The sequence below is a fragment of the Cavia porcellus genome, unplaced genomic scaffold, assembly GCF_034190915.1.
Source record: "Cavia porcellus strain 051 isolate PalLab524CR breed Dunkin Hartley unplaced genomic scaffold, mCavPor4.1 scaffold_2, whole genome shotgun sequence".
In the NCBI taxonomy this organism is placed as follows: Eukaryota; Metazoa; Chordata; class Mammalia; order Rodentia; family Caviidae; genus Cavia; species Cavia porcellus.
The window spans coordinates 116009324-116027853 of record NW_026947485.1 but is presented as its reverse complement, the minus strand read 5'-3'; the positions used below and the strand labels follow the sequence as shown (position 1 = coordinate 116027853).

The following is an 18530-nucleotide window of genomic DNA, read 5'->3' as shown; positions in this document are numbered from 1 at the left end:
TTGCTATTCTGGAATTCTGTGGACTCCTAATGAATTTCAGGACCATTGTATCTAAATCTATGAAAAATTCTGTTGATATTTTGGAAGGATTACAATAAATCAATATACTTATTCTGATAATGTGGTTATTTTGACAATACATTTTCTGTTCCTGCAGGAACAGGAAATAACATTCCATTTTCTGATGTGTTCTTCAATTTCCTTTTTCATGGTATTGAAATTTTCTTGACAAAGTTCTTAGAGTCCTTTGTACTTCATTTCTAAGTGTTTGTTTTTCTCTTGATGCTATTATGAATGGTATTATTTTATTAACATCTATCTGAGTGGGCTCATTATTGATTATTGAATATTGAAACTTTATTTACCATTAATGTTGGTTTTCTGTCTTGTTAGTTTCCTACCACTGTTTATTAGTTTTAGAAGTGTTTTTGTGGAATATTTTGGGTTTTCTATTTAAAGAATTGTGTTATATGGGAGGAACCCTAATTTGATATCATTTTTCCTATTGTTTTGTTAAAGTTTCCAGTACCAGAATGAACAAAGTTGATAGTAGCCTGCATCTTTTTCTTTTTCTTTATTTTAAAGGGAGAACTTTCTGCATAATGTAATTTAACAAGATGTTTGAATAGTTTTATCTTATCTAGATTTTATCAAATTTAAATACAGTTCTTCTATACCCATTTTCTTCTCAATTTTACAATGAACAGTTAACACTGTTTCCTCAAGGCTTTATATTTGAAAGTATTCAGATGATCCTGTTTCTTTTCCCATTGTTTACATGATAATTTGCATTTATTTGTTTGTGTTGACCTATCTTTGTATCATGGAATGAAGCCTACTAAGGTAGGCTTTTGCATAACTTGTTAATGATTTAATATTTTATGGCATTATTTTGCCAGTATCTCTCTGAGAATCTTTACACTGTATTCAGTAAAATCAACGGATTTATATATGGATAAATGGAACACAAAACTTTCCTTTATGCTTAAATTACTGATTTCTTCATCAGATCTGCAATATTGAAACCCAGGGAGTGCAGGGGAGTGATGGGGGTCACTCCTCAGGCTCTTTGTCTTGGTGTGTGGAGCTGAAATCCTGCCCCACCTGCCCTGCTGCATGGGGTAGTCAGGGACGTGCACCCTCAGGTTCTACTCATTGAGGCCACTCCTGGTCTCTGTACTCCTCAGTGGATGCCAAGTCACTGCCTTCTCCACCCAACTTTCCTGCTTATAAACTGTGGAGCCAATGTGTGTTCCGATTTATACTGGCAGATTGGAGATAAAAGAGACCTCTGGGTTTGGTCTCTGCCTCCTGGTGATCCCAAGAATGCGGAAGTGAAGCTGCCCTTCACCCTTTAGCTCAGCCTTAAGCAATGAAGCCCCTTCCCCCGAGGGGATCTTGATCAAACACCATCAGCTACTGCAGGGCCTGTACCTGGGTCTTCTCCAGCTCCAGCTGTCCAGGGGTCCAGGGGAGGAGCAGCTTTTGCAGCAAAGCCTCCGGCTGCTGTGCACTCTGCACCCTCATGGCCTTGGCCCCCTGAGCCTTGTGCCCTCTCCAGGCTTTCTCTGTGTCTAAGTGACCAGGTCTGGTGGCAGAAGCCACTATCCAACCTGCTCTGCTCTTCTCCCTGTGCTGGGCTCCTTTTCCAGTCTTCTCTCTCCCAACCCCTGCTGACGTACTGCTTGTCCTCTTCACCAAGCCCTGCCCCTCCCTGGCAGGACTCCAGGTCCCTAGAGGCCTCACTCTGCCCCTGTAATCTCCTCTTTTTCATAGTTTATCTTTTCTTGTATTTTGAGCATATCAAGGGGCCCTCCCGAATAATTTTCTCTCTTTCTTTCATACTTTGTATATATAATTCTTGTGATTCATGAACAGAGAATATCTTCCACTGTATGCAGTCTTTAAAATTAACTATTTCCTTCATATGCAGAGGAGTTTATTAATTATTAACTGGAAATTTTCATAAAATTTAATGGAACTTTTAGAATAGCAACCATATTTACCTGAAAAGTGTAGGATATTTTGGTCCAGATTACACCTTTGTGCAGTGTGTTACTCTCTAGTAAGCAAAATAATGTTCCCTGAGTTACAGTACTGTGGGGAAACATTTGTGGATGAACGAATCACTCATTTTTGTGAATCATTTTATGAATCATCACAAACTAAAAGACACCCATCATTTTCTCATGAAAACTATATGTTTTCTTATTTCAACTGTACACCCTGAAGCCAGACTTTTGCTTCCTGTGTTAATAGTAGGCCTAGAGCAGCTTACAGCCCAAGGTCCCTACCCTAGACCCCCATCAATTATCTAAGGTAAGCATTTTGTACTCGAGCATTTTGTCATATTTATTGGCTAAAATTACTGTGCATCATTTAGTATTTCCAGTTTCAGTGAGGAAATTTTACCTTGCATGCTCCGTTGTTTTACCATTTACTATTTAGTTGTGAATATCAACAGCCTCATTTGTATGCAGAATGTAAAGCAGGTCATGCTCAGAACAAGAGAGAATAATTCTGTGTTTTAAATAATCTTGAAATTATTGCAGAAACTTGCATTATAAACATCATGTACTAAATAGTGAAGATATTTCTAGTTCTGTAGAGCCTTGAGTTTTTCAAAGAAAGCAGAACAACTGGACATTAAATGTAAGCTACACTCTTGGATGAAGGTGCACACCTGTGATCCCAGCACTGAGGAGGCTGACGCAGAAAGATCATCATGAGTTCAAGGACGGCTTGACTGCATAGTGAAACCCTTCATCAAAGCAGTAAAATTAAGCACTGTGCGTGTTACCAATCACCTTAGAAATAGGAGTAAGACTGGCTGCTTTGATAAATCCAACATCCAAGAATAGAAATGTAACTAAAACACATGACAACTTTTCCACACAAAGTAAAACAAATATCAGTTATGGTTCAACAAGTCAAGCACTTCAAATATGATGATCTTTCTGCATCACCCCCTCTGAAGAGCTTAAATGTGTGTGAGCTGATGCTATGGACAGGCCGATGCTTAAGGTCTGTGTCAACATTGGGGGATAAGTGACTGCATGTTACTGTGCTATTTTTATAGAGGACATTGACTTTCATCTCTGTATTGGGGTAAGAACTTTACTGGTTTAATGTACAGTTTTTGCAATAAGTTTGTATGCATACTGAAAAGTAAATTATAGGAACTGTTCTAAGTTTAACGATTATTGAAAAGTAGGGGCTGGGGATTTAGCTCAGCGGCATAAGCACCTGCCTTGAAAGCAGGCAGTCGTGAGTTCGATCCCTGGTACCGGTAAAAATGAAAAAGCCAAAAAAAAAAAAAAAAAAAAAAAAAAAAAGAAAAGTTGCTTGGAGGGAAGAAAGGAAGGGATCCATCTATGTGTCATTACACTCTGCAAAAGTTATGACTGTGATTCAGAGGAGATGTGCTGGAGATTTTACAGCATTGTAAGAAACATACTTAGGAGCAAAAGGAAAAGTGTTTTAATCTCTTACATTTTGAAGACAGAAGAAAGCACAAGAAAATCACTGTTTCTAGGATAAGCAATTGTGTAATAATTCTTTAATGAGATTTAAGTTTGAATTGCTTCTTTTAATAACATTTAGTACTTTATATACAAGATGAATTAACTCCTATTGCTAATTTTGATTATTATTTGTATTCAGGGAAATTTTTTAAGGAAAAAGAATAAGTTTTGGGTAGACTTACAATGTTTTTCACTTAAACAATATATATGAACAATGTCTATTTCACTTAAACAATATATATGAAGTAGTTTTAATATATTTTCTGAACAAGTTAATGAGTTCTCCTTCAAAAATATTAATATTCATTGCATTTATTGATGTGTTTAATTGACCTTTCTAGTAAATAAACTAGATGTTACACTATTTTAAATCAAATCTAAATTCATAATATACAATCATACTTACACATTTATGTTAAAAAGCATGCAATTATCACATCCTAATTGATAAATTAAGACTAATAGTTTCAAATTTAAACATCATTGGAAACCCATATATAACATTATAACAATGTACATTTCTTAGCTAACAGTCCTGGTGTTTATTCAGCTGCTTCTCTAGAAATACACAGATCTCTCTTGTGTGACTGTGGGCAGAAGACCAGCTGACCCGGGGGTGTTTTCTGTGACCTCTCAGGACCTCATCACAACAGAGCTCTGACACCTGCCCTGCATTTCCTCACCCAGCAGAGGGATTCATCAGAGTGGGAGAGCGCAGAGGGCAGAGTTGGTGAAGGAACAACCCAGAGCCTCTGTTAGAGGAGAGCTGCAGCGGGCGAGAGGAGATGATAGGGACAGGTGAGCACATACTAATGGACCTGGAGGGTGATCAAGGCGAATAGAAAGAGAGGCACACATGCACGCATGTGCACACACTCACACTCATTGACACAAATCCCTTCCACATATGCATTACCTGGCACAATCCAATGTGCACTGGAGAAGAATGGTGCTTTCTCATAGCTAAGGGGGTTTTTCAGCTCCTTTCCTACAGGGGTTCCATCTGGAGAGCTGAAGAGAGTTCAGAGGTGGCACCAGGGACAGTCGTACTGAAGTGTGAATGCACCTGTTAGGACTGTGCTAAAACACATCACGTTTTGATAGCATGAAAAGGAAATTTAAGAAATGCGCAGAACACGCACAGTGACTAAACTACTGGTTCCCACTTAGAGCTGTGAAGACTGAAAGGTCTTCAGCAAGGGGGCGGCTGGATGAAGAATGAGACCTAAACCTCAAGATGGGGCTTTGTAGACTGAGCTCCTGCAAGTGCAGAGCTGCAGGGCAGCACCGAGCTCCTGGGAGCAGAGTGCAGTATTAGCATGGGTGTGTTGATCACAGGTTCAGCACAGGAAGTGTGCAGGTGACAGGTGATGCTGCACTGTTCAACAGCCAGTTCAGAGGCTCCCAGTGCGGCCATGAGGACCCCAAAGAGTCTGAGCCCATGGCAACCTGCTTCCGGGGCAGGACTAGCACTTGCTTGTCCGGAATCTGCAATGTGTGGGTGGAGGAAAGTCCCCAGATGTGTGGACCGCTCCTGTGGTGGAAGGGGTGAATCCCACAGCATCCTTGGGCGTGTGCCACATTGCTGCAGCTATGGAGAATTTCATCGAATAAGGTAGAGCAAGAGGGGCTACAGCAGACCAAAGAAAGAGATGCTTTTAAAGATTTAGATTCTCTTAGGAGTGTTCAGGACAGTGATGAAACTTCATAGGTGCTTTAAAAACTAGTGTCTGGCATCTTTTTAGTAAACTGGGAATTTGTGTGGCAGAGAAGAGCCACAGATCATTATAGCAAAATACTTTTTAATGATAAAGAAAGGATGCACATGATATAATGGCTAGAAATTGCAGAAAAGAGTAAGGTCATTTTGTTTAAGTATATGACTCTGTAGCAATGTTGAGTGCAGTACTAGATTCTAATAAAGTTATCCATAGGTCTGCACACTCTGAGTGGGTCTTGTGGACCATTCATGTGATGGGCTTGGATCCTGCCCTGGGTTACTGAAGCTCACTGCTAGGTGTGTGGTCATGGAGACAAATCTTTACCTGATTTATGTTCTCAGCCCCTTCCTACCTGGAGTTGCTCCCTTATTCTTCTCTCTAGCACCATGAACTAAGCAGCTTCTCTCAGCCCTACAAGCCCAGTGCTTTAGCTTTGGAGCCAGCAATGCATGACCCAGACCTCTGCAGTGTGACAACACCCAACCTTTAGTTTACTTAAATTGTGGACATCAGGTATTGAGTCCTGCAACATGTGAGTCTCACTCTCCTCCTAGATTTTATATCCTAGGAGATTCAGTCTTCTTTTGAGAGACTAAAGGTCTTATAGTGTTAATAGAGTCAGGGAAGATAAAGTGAATGGGAAGATTGAAAATGTGAGTGTGTTTTAGATTTTTAAGTTTCTTGTGATGTACACAGCATCGACCTAAGTAAAATATTAACTTCACTCTGCTTCTAAGACTATAAACTGGGAAAATATAATGCAAACAAAAATGCAAAAGACAGTCTTTCAGTACTTTCTTATGCATTTATTTGTCAGAATGAAAGGCAGCACATATATTTTAGCTACAAATTATCAAAATGTACATTTATGTAAACTAGTTAATCAATATTCAACCTATGAGCTGTTTACTATGTAAAATTTGGAAAAATGTGAAAGTTTTGAAGTAATTTTATAAACAGCTTAAAACATTTTGCCAGTCCCTGATGAAGAATCTAAAAGGGATTTCATTTTTTTATACAACACATTTCTAGGAAGGTGTATTTCACATGCAGCATTGAAACTGAAGACCTCTCATCTTTTTCCACTGAGAGTAGCACCCACCTCTGCTTGAAATCATGGCGCATGGGAACAGCACATCAGATTTTACTCTTCTCGGACTCTTTGACCACACCGGAGCCTACCAAATGCTCTTTGGGTTCATCCTAGCAGTGATGATCTCCTCTGTCCTTGGCAATGGCTTAATGGTGCTCCTGATCCAACAGGACCCCTGGCTGCAAAGGCCCATGTATGTCCTGTTCATCTAGCTCTCCCTCATGGACCTCATGCTGGTCTCCACCATTGTGCCTAAGATGGCTGATGGCTACTTGACTGGAGAGAAGTCCATCTCCCCAGTGGGCTGTGGGCTACAGATCTTCTTTCAGACAACTGGAGGAGCAGAGTGTTTCCTCTTGGAGCCATATGCTATGACTGCTATGTGGCTGTGTGCCACCATTGCAGTATGCCACCCTCATGAGCTGGAAGATGTGTCTGACAATGGCTTTGGGGTCCTGGTTCTTGGGCGCATCTGATGCCCTCATGCAGGCTGCTGTTACCCTCAGCTTCCAATTCTGTGGTAACTGTGAGGTTGATCATTTCTTCTGTGAGGCCCCCACTCTGGTGTGTTTGGCCTGCAGCGAAACCTCTGCCTTTGAGTATGTCATGTACATCTGCTGTGTGCTGGTGCTCCTCATTCCCTTATCCCTCATCCTGACCTCCTATGGCCTCATTCTTGCTTCTGTCCTGCGCATGAGCTCCACAGAGGTCAGCAAGAAGGCCTTTGCCACCTAGTCTTTCCATTTGGGGGTGGTGGATCTTTATTATGGACCTGGCATCTTTATTTATATGAGTCCCAACTCTTACAAAGTCATGTCTGCTTTCTACACCATCTTAACCCCTATGCTGAACCCCATGATCTACTGTCTGAGAAACAAAGAAGTTAAAGGAGACCTGAGGAAGTGTGTGGGCAGGTATACATCCTTAAGAAGTGACTGATAACCGTGCTTACCCTTACAATGTAAGAGGCTGCAGAAAGCATGTGTTAGGGAATCTTTTCTTTACAGAGAAGCAATGTATATAAACATAAACACATGGACAGATGTGTTTTTGGTCTTTGCTTTGCTATTTGGATGAATCTGTTGTGTTTGATTCCATTTGATGTGTTTTCACTACCAAGTCAACTTGTGGTTTGGTAAAACTATGCAATATATATATATATATATATATATATATATATATATATATATGATATAAATGTTTATGACATTTGTGTTAAAAATTAGGTATTAGAGTGATTTTGAATGAATCAAGGTATAACTTGCACAATGCTGCAGGGCCCTATGAGAGTTTCCCTTTCTAACAGTTTCCACAGGCATCTGTCCTGGGCACACACATATTCTCAGGGACACAGCTATCACCTCCCCAGCTTGGCCTTTAGTCTTCTGTCCAAGAGATCCACACCCAGCACACAGCCCCTGGACTGACCTTTATCTACACCCTTAGATCCACTATTCTAAATATTCAGATTAGTAGAGTCCAGCGGTGGTCGTTCTTATATTTGAGTTTTCTTCTGTAAGCACTGTAAGTCGTAGGCTACACCCTGTACTTTCATGTTGTCGGCAGCCTGTACTCTCCTGCTGTTTTGCAGATTCCCTGTGTTTGTGTACTGGGTCACTGCTCCTTATCTCATTATTTGGTTAAAGAATGCTGTACTGCCTTTGGTTTGGGACCCTGATGATTAATACTCATCCAAAGCTATTTTATGTGATACTTTTACCTCTTGCAGTGAATATAATGAATTTTTTGTATACTATCTTGAAAACATTGGTCTAATTTTCGACTCTCACTGGGAAAGAGCACAACTTCTAACTGTTCCAAACATTATCCTCATATCACCCAGTTTTAATGAGTTTCTAGTAATTTATTGTGCTTTCAATTTGAGTGTTCCCAATGCGTGAATGTAATAAAGGCTTACAAATTATTTACCAGGTTTTTGCATGTGTTCTTCTGTGATATATTTTGCTTTTTGAAAACAGTATCCATGTGTGAATCAGAAGCCAGCACAACTATTGACTCAGTAGTAACACATCCACGATTTTCTTAAAACATAAACCTTTTAACTTAAGACATGTTGTTTACTTTGCCTTACATATATACTTAATTATGTACTAACATTTCTGTTTTCATTAACTTTAGTTTAATTTAACTTTAGTAATTTTAACTAAAGTGAGGAAATATACAATTGATCTCTTTCACCATCTCCGTTGAGCTGGAGACTTTCAGTATATTCATTTTGGCTTAAAATGACTTAAAACAACTTAACCTTACTGCACTGGGAAATGATGCCTCTGAATATCTGAAACTTTTTCAAAAAAGGTACATTTTTTTTGCTGAAATATAAAATTACTTATAAGAAGAAAAATAGTGGCTCAGATATGCAGGTAATATATCTTACTTTTTGCTAGCAAATTATTGAGTAAATATAACTTTTAAGCAATAAACTTCACACATTTTAGAAAATGTTGGATTTAAATAGGAAACCATTATTATGACACGTTCCTTTCATATATTCTTTTCGCATGTTGCATAAGTATGTATTTAATGACATTTTAAAAACAAAGCTATGAAAGCCCATGCCTAAATCTATTAACACATTTGGAGGTGAATCATTTCATTCTGTTGTTTCAGATTCATTTATAGACTCTCTGAGTCCCTGTTTTCCAGTGTCTCCCTTTCTTGCACAGCTTTGGTGGGAACTGTGCCTGCTCTCCTGTGATACGAGAAGGAGAAGACTCTGGAGAAGACACTGTGGGGAGATAGTGCTGTGGTCCTGAAAACAGCAGGAGACTTGGAATAAAGGCTGGAGGAGAAGCCTGGGGGGACCTGAGTATCCCTGCAGAGTCTCCTGTGTAACCAGCAGACCCAGGTGCTGTCCTTCTGGTCTGCTCCAGTGAACACAGGCAGACTGAAATGGGAGGGTGGCTCGGATGAGCACTTGGCTTCCACAGTGTCCTCAAGACACATTACCTGACTCTGAGAAACAGGAGTTTAATTCATAACATGATACAATAACAAGTAAATAGCATCATAATATCAATAACATAAAATCGTTAACTTATTCAACATAACAAGATAAACATGTTGACATTAAATCCATTCTGTTACTTTGGGACTGGATTTAGTGTTGTGTTTTATCTTTATTTTCCTCTTTAATTTATTACCCATCCTTGTAAAATGTGATCAGTACTAATGCTCATTTTGAGAAATAAAGAAAAGATTATTTAGCAAACGTTTCTTGTCCACCTCCCACTGATGGAGGCCAGGCATCTGATGTTTAAACTATCTTGTATGTAGGAGCTGGACAGGTTGGGAGAGTGAGGCTACACCCCGTGCTACACATCTCTGTGTGAAGGAGACAGAGCCTTGGGAACATGGCCCATGATACTAGAATGTGACTCTGACTCAGACCAGAGCTAAGTGCTTTCCCTGGGCAGCGTGAACTCCTCTCTGGGGGCTGATGCGGTAGATCCAGAGCTCATTAACTGAGAACTGTAAGACACTGATGCAGGGAAGATGTTGAAAGCTCTGCACTTCAATCTACCAATAAAGATTTAATTAGATAAATTATCATGAATTAATCTGCTAAGCATTTTTGATGCATTCACTTAAATGCTCACTTAACTTGGTGATTCTTTAATTAACATAAGAATCAATCCAAATGCATTTGAGCAAAATCACTTAAAACATGTCCATGTTTCTCTTCCATCAGACCCTCTGTAGCAGGTGGTCTAGAGGACAAGTGGATTCACCTTGAACTCATGGCACTCTGGAGACTTTTGAGGCTGACCCCAAGTAAACTCCACCCACTCCTGTGCTAGAGTAAATATGTAGAGAAAGTGGCTGTAAAATGTCCCTCCACATAAAACAAACTTTGAGTAGTGAGGGGCAGGGTGACATGTGCTATGTGAAGAGGACATGATGGAGATATGTACAGGAACGAGTTTTCTTTCTGCAGGGCAGCATCTCCTCTTTCCTGACCTTGTGCTTCTCAGCCGAAGTTGAATCCAGTTCCCTCCCTTTCCCCTGCAATGCTGAGAGCATCCTGGGTCCCCAGGGACTGTCAGGCAGAAGTAGTTCCTTCTGGCTCCTTCTCAGGACATCTGGGGTCCTCTGCTCCTGCTGCCCTACATAGAGATGGCAGAGTTGTCCCCAGGACACACAGACCAGGGTACCTCAGGCAGCAGGCACTGTCTTCCTCCTTCCCTGCTGTTCCCAAACTACTCACCCCTTTCCCCAGCCCTGGACTCAGCTCCTGTCCCCAAGCCTCCTCTCACCTCCTGCTGACAGCAGGAGGCAAAAGTGAAGGGCGTCAGTGAGGATGTCAGAAGCTCTGAGAGCCAGAAGGACAATGTGAACATAGGTGAAGACTATCTTTCATGGAGCTCAGCTGGTGAGGGCACAGTGGAATGGTGAGGACCCAGGGTCAGGATCCCTGGATGCCAAGTCAGACCAACAGTTATAGGAGATATCCCGGGATCCTCCATATCCCCTCTGCGGACCGCAGGAGACATAGGGCCATCTGCTTTCCAAGGAGGATCGATGTCCTCTCAGGGAAGGTGTAGGGGAGTTGGAGAGCAGAGACCAACCTGCCCGGAGAGTGAGGTTGCACAGACTGTGTAAGGAGGAGACCTGGCTGAGCATGGGAAAGCCTGGACACAGGGTCGATTCCCTCATAGAAATGCTTCAGCAGGTACAGGAAAGAAATGGAGGGGATTCTGTCTAAATTAGATGAAGGCTGTGGGCACCACGCAGAACATTACGGTAAATCTAATTTTTGAAAATTTTATAAAATAACTTATAATGATTTTACTTTGTAAGTCATTGCTTTTGAAAGTTTATTGAAAGTTCAAAAATTTAAAATAGTCTTATGTAGTATAAAAGTATAAAAGTAAATATCATATTCTCCAAGTTTTTCCTACCATATATTTTCCAAACAAATATTTACTATTGTTTTATGCTTTTTTATGTTTTGTCTTACAGTAATTTTTTTTTGAAATTTCACTGTGAGCAAAGAAGAGGATATAAACAAGTTTATTGTGAATTTATATCTATATTAGCAAAGAAGGAACACATAGTTTTGTATTCTTTATCCATAAAATATCTCTAGTACATAATATCTAAATATGGCTAAGTTAATAAATATGCAGAATAATTAAGTTTAATAATAATTAAATCAAATAACTACCACATGCTGGTCAGAGTTGAGATGTGTGGAGATCATGATTAATGGATACAATAGGACTTCAGGATGTGGCTGTGCCCACACCTAGGAACTGATTCAAATCGGGGCTGATGGTTAAGGGGACATTTACACAATGCCAGCCAGTGACAGCCTAGTTCCCTTCATGGAAAGACACCCTGCGTCCTGTGTCATTTCATTCATGACTTGCAACAGTGACGCTGCCTGAGCAAACTACTGGCACTGACTGCTAAGTAATGAGGAGAGCCTGACCCAGCCTCACTCCTGCTTTCCTCCCAAGTCAGAGTCTATGTCTGTCTCTGTCTCTGTCTGTGTCTGTCTCTCCTTTGTATCTCTCTGTCTCACCCAGACACACACATGCACACACACACACATCAACACACATACACACACATACATGCACACACACACACAAGAATTAATCATACACAGTTATTTAAAAGATGTAGTATATATAAAGAAAAAAATATATTCCATTCTGTTTCATTGTATTAAACTCTCAGTTTCAAATGATCTGCATGAGTCACTGTAATGTTGGTTTACAACATCACAAGATCTTCCTTAAAAATTTCAAGCATCAGATTTAGTGCAGTGTGACCAAATGCTTTGGAAAGAATTGTTGATGGCACTTTCATGCTTTCAGGCACATTTCATAGCAAGAGAAACAGATATCAAATACTGGATTTACAAAACATGTCTGGAATGAAGCCACTATTTTGTTTAAAGTAGTCAGCATGGACTATGATCTAATAGATGTGATAATAGATATTCAGCCTAGGAATTGGTATATCATTAGCCGAAACTTATATTTAAAAGTAGTAAGTTGTCTATGATGTATAATTCCTTCTCCCCAACCAGGGCTTGTGTACCTAAAACCAAGTTGTTAGTTTAATTTCAATTTCCATGGTAAGCAATGCACATAGATAGAATTTTAGAGTGTACCAAGTGTCTTCAAGTGACAAAACTTTAGTTAAATATTAAAATATGGAGAGGCTATAAGGGTTTCTTAAATACCATGTACTTAAAGAATTCTTTAAAGAGTTAATGAAAATTATAGGGAAGCACGTTCTCTGATGAGTTTCCAATCTTTCTACTCCCCCTCTTTGATAAAGTCGATACAGACCTGAACTAAACTAAGCTGCCTAAATTCCTGTCACCTGTGTGGCATAGCAGGTCTGAGAGTTTGCACAGCAAGTTTCTTCTCTTCAGCAGGCTTCTTTTTTTCAGCTTCTGGTTTATTGCTAGGAGCAGGCTTTTCCCAAGGGCTCACTGGTACCAGCAGCCTTCTTTTCTTGCCTTCCCCTCCTCAGGCTTCTTGCCTGCAGCCCACCACCCCTCCGAATTGGCTTACCTAGCTGCTGCTTTAGTCACAAAGGATTTTGCTGCTCCTGCCCAGAGATGAATGGTTTTTCAGAACATGGATCTGTGCATGTGGATTTAGCTTCAGCAGGATTCTGAGGGGCTTCAGAAGATTCTATGCTGAATCTCTTGTGTGGTGCTTGGAGTGCTGTCTGGATCTCTGACTCTACATGATTCTGCCCAGGTCTGTATGGATCATCTTGTGTGTAGGCAGGTTAGAGTGACATTTATGGGACTTCTGGGTTTAAGCCAAGTGTGGTACAACTCATCTCACTTCCAGAAAGCACTTTCAGTCCAAATGCAGAAATGCTCCACTGGCCCCAGGAGAAAGTTTCAAAACATTCAGCAAGCTCAGGATAAGCAGAGTCCTGTGTTGAGTGTTTCTAAAGGCCTGGATGACTCCACTGTCTTCATTACAGAGGACGCTGGGGCCCCTGTACTGGATCCGAAAGTGGTTTCTCATCTTGTCCTTATTAACTTGCATTCGCTGAGACCTTTTGGATGTCATTCCAGGCCTTAAGTTTCTGCATAACAAAGCTTTGGTGTGTCCTTGATGCTTTGTAACCTTCAGCTTTGTCTCTCACCACTGAAGGAAGTTTAAGAGCTTCCTTGATTAGATGACCTTTGGCATGGCCAGTGCTGACAAGGTCAAGGCACACATGGCAGAGCAGATGGCACATTGCTTCATAGTTGTTTATCTTTGAGGTGACATGTATTTACAAAGGCACAATGACCTAAATGATGGGTAACACCACCTCGAATTCTAGGAACTAAAGACACAGCTCTGCCAGTTCCCTAAGGTCTGATGACCTGCTAGTTCGCTGACAGCACAGGGCCGTCTGTCATTCTGATACAGTGGGTGTGAACAAAGTTCACTACATCTTGCAGAATGGGAGCCTTAAGCATAGCATGCCAGGTGACATATTGGCCAGGTGACTCCCCTGCTGTGCAGTACACTGATATCAGGGAACAAGTATAAGCCATGGTGGGGACAGGAGAAGGTCACACTCCTCTCAGTCTGGTGGCTCTCATGGGCCAAGAGCTTCGGATCTCATAGGAAAGACAGAGATGGAAAGTGTGTGTTAGAGCTGTTTCCAACATCAGTGCTGTTAACATTGGAAATCAGATATGGAAACACATTGACCTTGGAGATGAGCTGTGCACACTACACAAGGCAGAGCTTTCTTCACTGGTGTGAATCAAGCTGATAGAGCAGTCAGCTTTTGATTTCAGTGTAATTTCATCCAGCATCCAGAAACCACTGGCTGGTGCAAGGTACAAGTTAGTGGTTCTATCATCTTGACATTTATTGAAGATTTTTAATGACTGTGCAGAATGTTACAAAACTGACAAGAATTTTTGGAAGCCCAATAGAAGCAAATATATGAAGGTAGAAGATATCTAGCAAAATAAGAATTAAATTAGTCATTGGTTTCAATCAGGACAAAATATAATTATAGTTATATAGAAAATATGGACTGTATAAAAACATAAAATAAAATGAAATGGCAGAAATGGAGGAACTGGTAATATTTGAATTGCTGTTATAACTGCGCACATAAAAGTAAATGAACTGTTCTTATAATTAGCATTCAAATTAACTTACTATGGGCCAGAGATTCTGCTGAAAATCGGAAATTCAGAGCAAAATGGATCTGAAATAACTATAATAAAGTAGATAATTTATTGAAAAACAAAAATCAGAAGGAAAATATGGTTCCAGTGAGTTAGAGAAAGTTAATGAGTTTGAGTAAAATATTGTCTCACTAGAATTGCCCACCATATTTGCTACCTTTCAAACTCACTTGTATTCAGCCAGGTTCCACAAGGCACCATGGCCCCTTGACTCCCTCTCTGTGTCTGAGCAAACTTCCCAGAATCATGGGTGCCCTTAGATGCTTGCGCATGATTCAGCACCCTCACTGAGGTGCTGTCTCCCCAGACTCGGAAGATCGCAGTGACCCACTGAAGACATTCAAGACAAATCTGGGACAGGGAGAGATCAGTGCACAGTGAAGAGTCATGTGTTCCAAATGTAAATATAAATAACTCTGTGACATTTGTGCACATCTCAGTACCACAGTCTGCACATTTATTTCACAAGAAGTGAAACTTACATTTATTATGTTCAAATTTCTGAGATTGTGAAAAAGCGGCCAGTCTTTGTTAACTTTGGTGACCAGAGAAGATACTGAAGGACAGAACTCTACATGAATCTACATTACATTTAATCATCTACCTGGGAGGATGTGTGTGCATGTAACCATAAAGCAAATATCAGAGACACACATGGAGGGGAACAATTAACCATAAAAAATGAAGGAATCACTGTCCCAGTATGAGTACACGAAGAATGCAGATCCAACACCAAGGTAGAGTAACACATTATTGTAAAAGTTTTATAAAATGAAATAAACAAAATTAAAATATATCCTTTAAAACATGTTGCTATTTTCATGGAATATGCTTGATTTCTTACATATAAAACATAGATAATAAAATTATAAAAATTTTATTGTAGCATTTGTAACTTCAATATCTTAGAAGTCCCACATTTCAATGACTAAAATATTACATTTGAAGAATTTATTTTGAAATCACTCTCCTTGTTCCCAATATATATTTTCTTACTCATTTAAACATTTTTTATTTTATGGAAAAACAAAAAAAATGTGATGCAAAAATAATAGAGAATAAACGATAGGTAATACATGTTATATCATAATCTTCAGAATGTAACAAAGAAAAATAAGATTTTGCCTTACAAAAAGAACAGGTAAAATCATAATACTGTCTTGTAAATAAAAGAACCTTACACAATAAAAAAGCTAGCATGTATTTACAATATTTTTGAGACAATGAAATAGTTAATTCAGTGATTTATTTGAACGTCTTATTACTTCTTACTAATGTCTCATACTTTGCTTTCTCTCTTTATTTCATAGAATAGATAACATAAGTTTTTAAGTTTGCATATCTGAACTATTTCACTTAGCATTGTTTTCTTAATTTGTATCCATTCACTTTTAAATGTTTCAAATTTATTTTTCTTTAAAAGAAAATCTCCTACATGATTGGTGTGAATGGAAAATAGTAAAACCACTATGGAGATAAATTTGGTGATTCTGTAAATCCCTCCAAATGGGAACCCCATGTGCCCCAGTTATTTCCTCACTAGGTGTTTCCTGAAAGATTTAAAATCACCATACAGGCATTGATGCATATACATGTTTATAGCAGCACAAGTTATATTAGCTTGTCTTGTTTGTTTTGTTTTGCTTTGTTTTGTTATGTTGGTACCAGGGATTGAATTTACAACCTCTGTTGGGAGCCGCGGCCGACACCCGTCGCCTTACTTGGCGGACGTAGGGCCTGTGGGTGGGAGCGGAGCCTGAGCTAGATTGCCCCTCCCATCGAGTGAGCCAAGTTGGCGCCTGCTTCCTGCCCCCTGATTGCCCTGGCGACTTAAACAACCCGCTCTGTAAGATAGTCTGCCTAGCAACAGCTGATGTTAGCCAGTCAGCCCGCATCGTGCGCTTTGAACTGATTGGCTACTGTTGCCCTATAAAAGTGAATGCCTCTCCCGCCACGAGGAGGAAGCACAGAGAGAGATAGAGAAAGTCCACTGGCGAGAAAGGGCTGGTGACAGAGCGGAGGCCTCGCGGGGCCCACGCGGAGACAAATAAAGGCAAGGTTGCACACCGCCAGACTTTGTCGTGTGTCTTTCCTGCCGGCCGGGAGCGACCCCGATAAACCTCAAGTCTCCCAGGTAGGAGCGTAAGCCACTGAGCTAAAGCCCCGGCCTACTACATTGTCTTGCATATAGTGTGCATATGTGCATCAACAGATTAATGAATACAAAAAAATTTTAATTAATTCTTGTAATAGAACCAGGGTACTAAGTGAGGAATAGCACTGTCTTGGCCACAGGCTCAGAAGAAAATCTTCCTTAGCATGACCAAGTTTTTCTGTTCATTAATTCAATAGATGTGGCCAAAAATCTTATGAACTAGGAATATCTCTAGGCATTTGTTTCCAACAATGAAGAGAACAAAGATATCTTACATGAGGTGAAAATTCACGTGGAGAAAATGCCAGGGAAGAACGTACACCACCTGTGTGTATTACTTGATATGACTGAAGATGAGAAGGGCCTGGCAGAATGTGCGATGGAGTAGGGTGAAGAGGACCAGTAGAGCCGGCATCCACGACTTTCACAGGTGGGCAGGCTGGGCCTGGAAACAAATCTCACTGAGGAATGACATCACTTGATACAGTTTCAGAACTGATTAGCACTGGGAGAGCCAACCTGGAGAAAAGGGCATATTCAGCATGCTAAGGCTCACCAGGCTACTGAAATGAATAAACATCCATCTTGTAAATCATACAATCATAAGCCTATCTCATAGAACTTGAGGAAGAGGCAGCACACCACTAATTCTCTCTTTGTAATCAAGTTTGTCATTTATCTATGATTTCTCCTTTACAAGCTATTTTTAGGTAAAACACAGAAATTAAGGATGGATCATAGAAATGAAATGTCCAGCATTGAATTCATTCTTTTGGAGCTGTTATCTTCCTCATAAGCAAGCCGGGTTTTCTTCTGCTATCCATTCATCATTTTTATCCTGACCGCGACCAAAAACACCCTCCTGATCCTCCTCATCCATGGGGACTCCGGACTCCGCTCCCCATGTACTCGCTGCTCAGCCATCTCTCCTTCATGGAAATCCTGCACATTTCCAACATCATCCCCAAAATGATCACCAACTTCCTGTCTGACAGCAGAACCATCTCCTTTGCAGGCTGTGCATTCCAGATCTTCCTGTACTCAACCTGCTAGGTGGAGAGTGCCTTCTCCTGGCTGTCAGGTGCTATTACTGCTATGTGGCCATCTGCCACCCCCTGCTCTATGCCATGCTCATGAGTGACAATGTCAGTGGGCTGATGGCCGCGGGGTCCTGGCTGGTGGGGACCCTCAACTCCATTGTGCACACAGCGTATGCCCTCCATTTCCCCTCTGTCACTCTAGGGCCATTGATCACTTCTCCTGTGAAGTCCCTGCCATGCTGAAGTTGTCCTGTCTGGACACATTAGGCTATGAATGAGGGCATTATGTAAGTGGCATTATTTTCCTGTTGATCCCCTTTTCCATGGTTTCTGCTTCTTATGTACAAATTCTTCTCACTGTCTTGCAAACCAAATCGTCAGAGGCCTGTAAGAAGTCCTTCTCCACCTGTTCCTTCCACATGGTGGTGGTTGTATTGTACTATGGGCAGTTTATTTTCACATACATGAGACCTAAATCCTATCACACTTCTGGCCAGGATAAGTTCCTTGCCATCTTCTACACCATCTTCATGCCCACCCTCAACCCTGTCATCTACAACTTCAGGAATAAGGATGTCCTGAAGGCCATGAAAAGCATGCTCAGCAGCAATCCCCTGCTAAACAATGAATGGAAAAGATGCTTCTAACCTGTTTTCCTCTTTTCTTTTCATATCTTACAGCCTCAAGATATTCTCTGTTTGGTTGGAATGTCAAATCTTTTTAGCTTTCAAGTAAGTCAGTTTTTGAGGTCCTTGTTGACAATAGCTAAACTATTACATGAGAATTGTTTAGAAACACAA

General features: G+C 40.5%; 3 pseudogenes; 2 read left to right on the top strand and 1 right to left on the bottom strand.

Annotated features, from left to right (window-relative positions):
- Nucleotides 1-6120: 6120 nt before the first annotated feature.
- Nucleotides 6121-7333, top strand: LOC100731159 (olfactory receptor 2T8-like; annotated as a pseudogene).
- Nucleotides 7334-7576: 243 nt separating this feature from the next.
- Nucleotides 7577-13884, bottom strand: LOC100731429 (large ribosomal subunit protein uL4-like; annotated as a pseudogene).
- A 3536-nt stretch (nt 13885-17420) lies between these two features.
- LOC100731701 (olfactory receptor 2AJ1-like) lies at nt 17421-18377 on the top strand (annotated as a pseudogene).
- Nucleotides 18378-18530: the final 153 nt, after the last annotated feature.